The sequence below is a fragment of the Triturus cristatus genome, chromosome 1_1 (assembly GCF_964204655.1).
Source record: "Triturus cristatus chromosome 1_1, aTriCri1.1, whole genome shotgun sequence".
NCBI classification, from domain to species: Eukaryota; Metazoa; Chordata; class Amphibia; order Caudata; family Salamandridae; genus Triturus; species Triturus cristatus.
In genome coordinates this window covers 1,075,253,560-1,075,259,559 of record NC_140579.1, presented here as the reverse complement: position 1 = coordinate 1,075,259,559, position 6,000 = coordinate 1,075,253,560, and positions in this window count along the sequence as shown.

Below are 6,000 nucleotides of genomic sequence, written 5' to 3'. Positions count from 1 at the left end.
GTACAACGTTTCAGTTTGTTGAACAAATACACTTTTTTGAATTTTGGAAGACTTTTCCGTATTTTTACAATACGTTTACATGATTTACATGCCAAAAATGTTCAGTGCTCGGCTGGTAAGCAGGCTCTTAGAACCAATCCTGTCCGTTGGCTTGCCCACCTCTACACCTCAGTAGCCTTGTGTGTCTGGAACCGTCCATGAGCTCAGCAAGGCCGGTTTTAGTACACGGGTTGGTCTAATGACACACTTTATTGCCTATGAATCTAGGCCTGCATAAAACATTCTTCAATCTATCCCCTGTGCTTCAGAGACCTATATGATACGTAATTAATGTGGCTTTAACCGCCTGCAATTCTACAACAATAACTGTAAAAGGTTATTACTGTACCAACAAACGGCGGGGCTCATGCTGATTTAGAGGTAATCATAGAGATAACTGCTGCATTAATATAGCGCCTTGTATATATGTGTAATTTCAAGGTGCTGACAGCAGGTGTTTGTAATGTGTTTATAATGCCCAGTGGTATTTATTGGTCCTCTGAAGGATGAGAGGCTGCGCGTTCCCACCAGGATTCAAATCGGAGGCCCCCAGCTTACCCAGAGAAATCCGCAGCCGGTGCACAATGCATCTGGTTGTGTGGGGTGTTCTATAGGGCAGGTGCAGACACAGGGTGCTTATAGAAGGATTCGGTGCTAGCTCAGCAAGCTGAGCATGATGCTTTCAAAATTCGAATGGAAATACAGCAAACATAAAACATTGCACAGCATAAGTCATAACCAGTGGTCCAAGTGGGGGAAAAAAGTAGGGGAACTGTGGGCGGAGCATCAGGAGGCAGGAATGAAAGAGGATTTGTTCAGTGGGCGGAGTCAGAGGTGTGGCTACAAAGAGCAAAACACACCAATTTTTAGTATGTTTGGCATTTCACTGACCAGTTACAACTTATAACGTTATTTAATACAATCAATGGATACACGTTTATTTGAGGCTTAATATATGAGTCAATGATATTAAAATACAATTACAATGTGGGATACATTTTCCATCACAGAATTTCCCACATACGCTTAGATGTGGAACCAGACACCATTTGTCTACGAGCAATGCAGTTTCTTTCATCAGCACTTCTCCCTTTTTCTAACCATTTCTGAACATAAAATGTGGGTTTAAATTCTATGACAGGAAGCCCAACGTGTTGGGAAGCACTGTTGATTACATCATCATGAGCCCCTTGGTCAATGCCAAATTGTAGTCCTACATTTTTGATGTGCTTCACGCAACATGTCATGAAGCCAGCATTAGTTGCCTCCTGGTTTCCTGTTATTGTATCTAGAAATAGCACTCAAAATTTAATATACACACCTAAAACAACCCAGACTTGTTGGTTTTGCAGATGCTTTTAGCAATATCAGATGAAAGAGAAACAATTATTATATTAGTAGTTTGTGAAATTACTACTCAAGTTAGTTAGCAATGAGACTTGCAAATGTATCAATTCTGAAATTATGAGACTAAAGCAGTTGTTGAGTCAGAAATAGGTAGTGGTCCTCGGATTATCCCAATCAGTTATTTTCTCCCCTTCAGGCTAATATCCTCTGCAGTCACTATTAGCCAACTTCATCCTTTGTCTCTCCACAAGCACCGTAGGTGTCTAGAAATTCAACCCAACAGAGACTGCATGAGGAAGTTCAAACATGAATGACAAAATATCCTACTTTGCAAATGTTTTACACATAATTATAGCTCTGCCATATTTGCCACATAATACATCATCCGTTGCATATTCTGATGGTTTAAACTAAAAAATTGTTTGTAGCTCAAACTGATCAAAACACGTGACTTGTGTTGCTGTGAAGTAGAAGGCCCTTTAGAAAGGTTGACTGGTCACCATTGTCACTGCTGCACTTGTATGTTAAACTGGTATTAAATAGGCAAAAGCTTTGCAGAGACTGTTAGTATGTGTAAAATGGTCAGAATAATAAAGTATCCGAAAATGTACCACGCATTACGCTGCAGCCTTTCTTTGCTGCATAATTTAGTCAACACTGCAACATACTTTTGTACTCCATTGCTGCATAATTGCAGTGGCCCCAAAGCAGCCAGCACATGTTAAAGGTGCTTGTGCAAGAAGCAGAGAGACCGTGAAGTTTGCGAACTCAGAGGCATATATACGGGAATGGTGGCGCAGGGCAGCGCAGCAAGTTTCTTTGCTATGCTGCCCTGCGTCACAGGGAAAGGGCAGGAATGCACCATATTTATCCAATATGGTGCATTTTTGTCCTTTCCCCCCGCACTGGTTCTGTTTCTTAAGCCTAGCGCCAATGTAGGCACCCTATTGCATGCAGGATTGTTTTTGTGCAGGAAGCGGCACCTTCCTGCACAAAAACAATCCTGAGAGGCTTTTTCCCCTTTCTATGTGTGCTGCACATATAGAAAGAGAAAAAAACAGGGAGAAATAAAGACATTTCTCCTTGTTGGGCCCCCCTTGGGGAGGCGTAAGATTTCGATACATTCCCAGGTTTACAAGTCCTTGTAAATCTAGGAATGCATCAAAAACCATGGGAGTTGCATGGGAACACCCACCACAATGCGTCACGTTGTGCAGAGGAAGGCAAAGCGGCGATTTGCGCTGTGTCGCATTACTCCATATTTGTGAAACCATTCAAAGCCATAAAAAGTGGCTATGAGTGGCTTCATAATTATGACTTAGAGATATGCGTCGTGCATTTAGCATGTTCCGTGGTGCAAACATGATGCAAGGTCCTCGTATGCCCCTTGGTTTGGTGTGCATGCATATCCTGCATTGTCCATCCCTGGTGAGTTTCACTACTACTGCTAGAACAAATCCAATGGAGGCACCACTGGGTGAGGCGAACTGGCCTCAAGGGTCTTTTGACCTTAGTGACAAAGTCTCTGTTTATCTAGGGTGTGCTGCTTTGTAGGGCTGTCTGCAAGACTGGAGGTGAACTTCAGTATGGATTGTGGTGGACAGGGCTTCAAGGTTAACCCACACTGGCCACCAGATGGGTCCACCTGCTGGTGCTAAGAGACTAGGGCTTCTAAGGCCTAGCGAGGCCTCCTATGGTTTAGTAAGGGAATGTGAAATTATTTGTGATTAATAGAAGTGCAGTGAAGCAGTTCAGGTAAATAACCGCTGATCACGTGTCTGTGATTGTTTTTTCAGGGCAGATTTTGTACATTGCTTCATGAGTAGGTTTATAAGGGTCGGTGCAGTGGGACAAAGATCATAATAATTTGTATGGGAACACCTCGTGTTCTCTGTACATTGTAAGTTCATGCTTTGTTTGCTGTTTTTACTTGTGTACTGTGATTTTCTTTGTATGTGCTTTTTTAACTGCAAATTTACTAAACAGCGTTCGGTATACAAGTTTGTCAAAGTTTGCTCTTCACAAACATAAACAAGCATTTACAGTGGAAAAGCTATTGGCATTGTAAATGACAAACCTTTTATCTGTGTTGGTTTTGAAAACAGATAAATAAAAGGCATTGGTATTTACAATGCCAATAGGTTAACATTTTGCAAATGTGAGACCTATTGCGTTGCAAATGTTTATTTTTAAAAGCACCAAGGTTTGGGCACAGTCTGCCAGGAATTCTACACTGGAGTGCTCTTCCTTTCCTTGTGGCATTGTCAGTCTGGGTGAGCCCCAAAATAAAGGGCAGATGAGGTAATTGTTTTGGTCACAGTGGGGGCAGGCAGGGGGCCTAGTCACGAAATGAGGTGTAAATCACACTGTAGCAGCAGGGGCACCAAAGGATGCCGTTTTCGCTGCTGATTGATTGTTCCAACAGTGAAACACTTCTCCTACAGTGTTGTTGGACAGGCTCCTGGCCTCAGACACAGAGGGGAAGGGGGAGGAGGTTGTGGCAACTTAAGAGGCCTTTCTCAATGTGCATCACACAGGGCTGGACGATCACGCAAAACTTTTTAGATTCGGACCATTCCTGCCGTCCTGGGATGCATTTTTGAAATAAAGAAGTAGGGGAACGGACTGGGTTAAATTAAAAAAGTAGGGGCACGCCTTGCCCTTCCGATCCCGCCCACTTCTATCACTGATCATAACCCTTTCTAGTGAAAGTTAAGTATATAGTTACTCACACGCTCTTCACATACGCACGCACGCCCCTCACCTGTGAACACAGCATTTTCTTTTTTGGGGGCTGTCAAAATTGTAACTCCTGTGTATACCTCCTTTTCACTTTCATATAAAATGGTAATTACAACTGGAACATCTGTGAGCATGGCTCTGGGTGTGCTCAGCAGAGAGGCCATACCAGGGATGGGACGAGCATATAGTTTGCTCACATTTACGACCGACAGACAGGCACTGTGGGATTCTCGAACTGCCTTCAGCCTCAAATCTAGAGCTCTCAGCTGTTCCCTTCATGCACACTTGACCACAGCCTGAACTCACCCATACATTTGAGGTGAACCATTTCACACTAACCACCATGCAAGAGTTAAATGCAGCATGGAAAAACCTGAAGAAACACAACATCTAGAAAGAGCCAATAATCGCTCACACGCATCACATCCACAGGCACCCTCCCACGCAGGAGCAATGTTATTAATTTTATGGTTTAAATCTTTTAATTGATTTCCATACAAATGTAAAAAACAAGACCCTCAGCTCCTCTACCATAGTGCGAAGGAGACAACAAGGTCGCAGCTCACAGCATTACCTTAGGCAATAAGCATGGAGCGGGTCGACAGCATTAACAAAAGAGGAACAAAAATGAAGAACATTCTCCAACTAACCCCCCACCCCTGACCCCCACCCACCCCACCCACCCCTCGTCCACCATAAACAAAAAAAAAAGGGGAAGCAGCACACTGTTCAGCAGTGCCGTTTACAACTTTTCGTGGAATCGGTGCTTGGAATCTGCGTTTCTGGGAGACGAAGCAGTCGGAGGTACCTAGGACATGTCAACTCTCGGAACTCGGACACCAGGAGAGTCAAGAAGGGCCGCCACAACTCAGGGAACTCTGACCCTCTACCGGCCAGTGTGAGAGTAAGTTTCTCCATGCCCAACACTAGCCAGAGTCTCTGAAGCCAGCCGGAATGCGTGGGAAGCTGGGTAGAGCACCAGTGTATCAGGATGTTCTGTATGGCCACTCCTAGGACAATCGCCATCAACCGACCCTTCCGGGATTTAAGTGGGTACGTCAACGGATTAGGTAAACCCAGAAGAATATAGGAGGGGAAGCGAGGGAGCTGGGTCTCAAAGTGTAGGTCTATTTCGTCAAGGACTTGGGACCAGTATGGTTGTATGCGGGTACAACTCCAGAGGACATGTTCTAATGTGCCCACCTTCCCACACTCCCTCCAGCATAAGTCGCTCCGCCGGGGATCAAAGCGGTGCAGGTGCTCCGGCGTGTAATACCAATAGTTGACAATCTTGGTCAAGGTCTCTGTGAGGCTCATATGGTAGGCCGAGTGTCTTGCCCTATGGTATATGCCTTCCCATTCTTTGTGGCTCAGGGATCTCCCTAGATCTCTCTCCCAGCGAGCGCGACCCGCGTTATATGTGTGGGTGGTGTTGGCTAGGAGCATTTTATAAAGGTCAGAGATGAGTTTTTTGTCAGAGGTGCGTGTTATCAGCCATTTTTCATAAGGAGATAGAAAACGCTGTGCCTGCGGTTTGATTTGTGGGTGTAGTGCCCAGTGTCTAATCTGAAGGTATTGCAAACGTTCCGCTTCTGTGAGACCATAGTGTTCCCGGAGCTGTGGAAATGGAATAATACCATCTAAGTCGAAAAGGTGGCCCAGGGACCTGCAGGGGGAAGATCGCCAAGCTTAAAAGGCCCGGGCATCTGTTCCAGGTTGAAACTCCGGGTTGTCAAATAGTGGTGTGAGGGGCGATGGGAAGGTGGTCAGTTGTGTGGAAACATTGGTGCAATCCCAGGAATCCATAATGGTGCTAGTGATGTATGAGGCATAGAGATTAGCAGGTTGGTGACGTTTGTGGAGAAAGGGAAC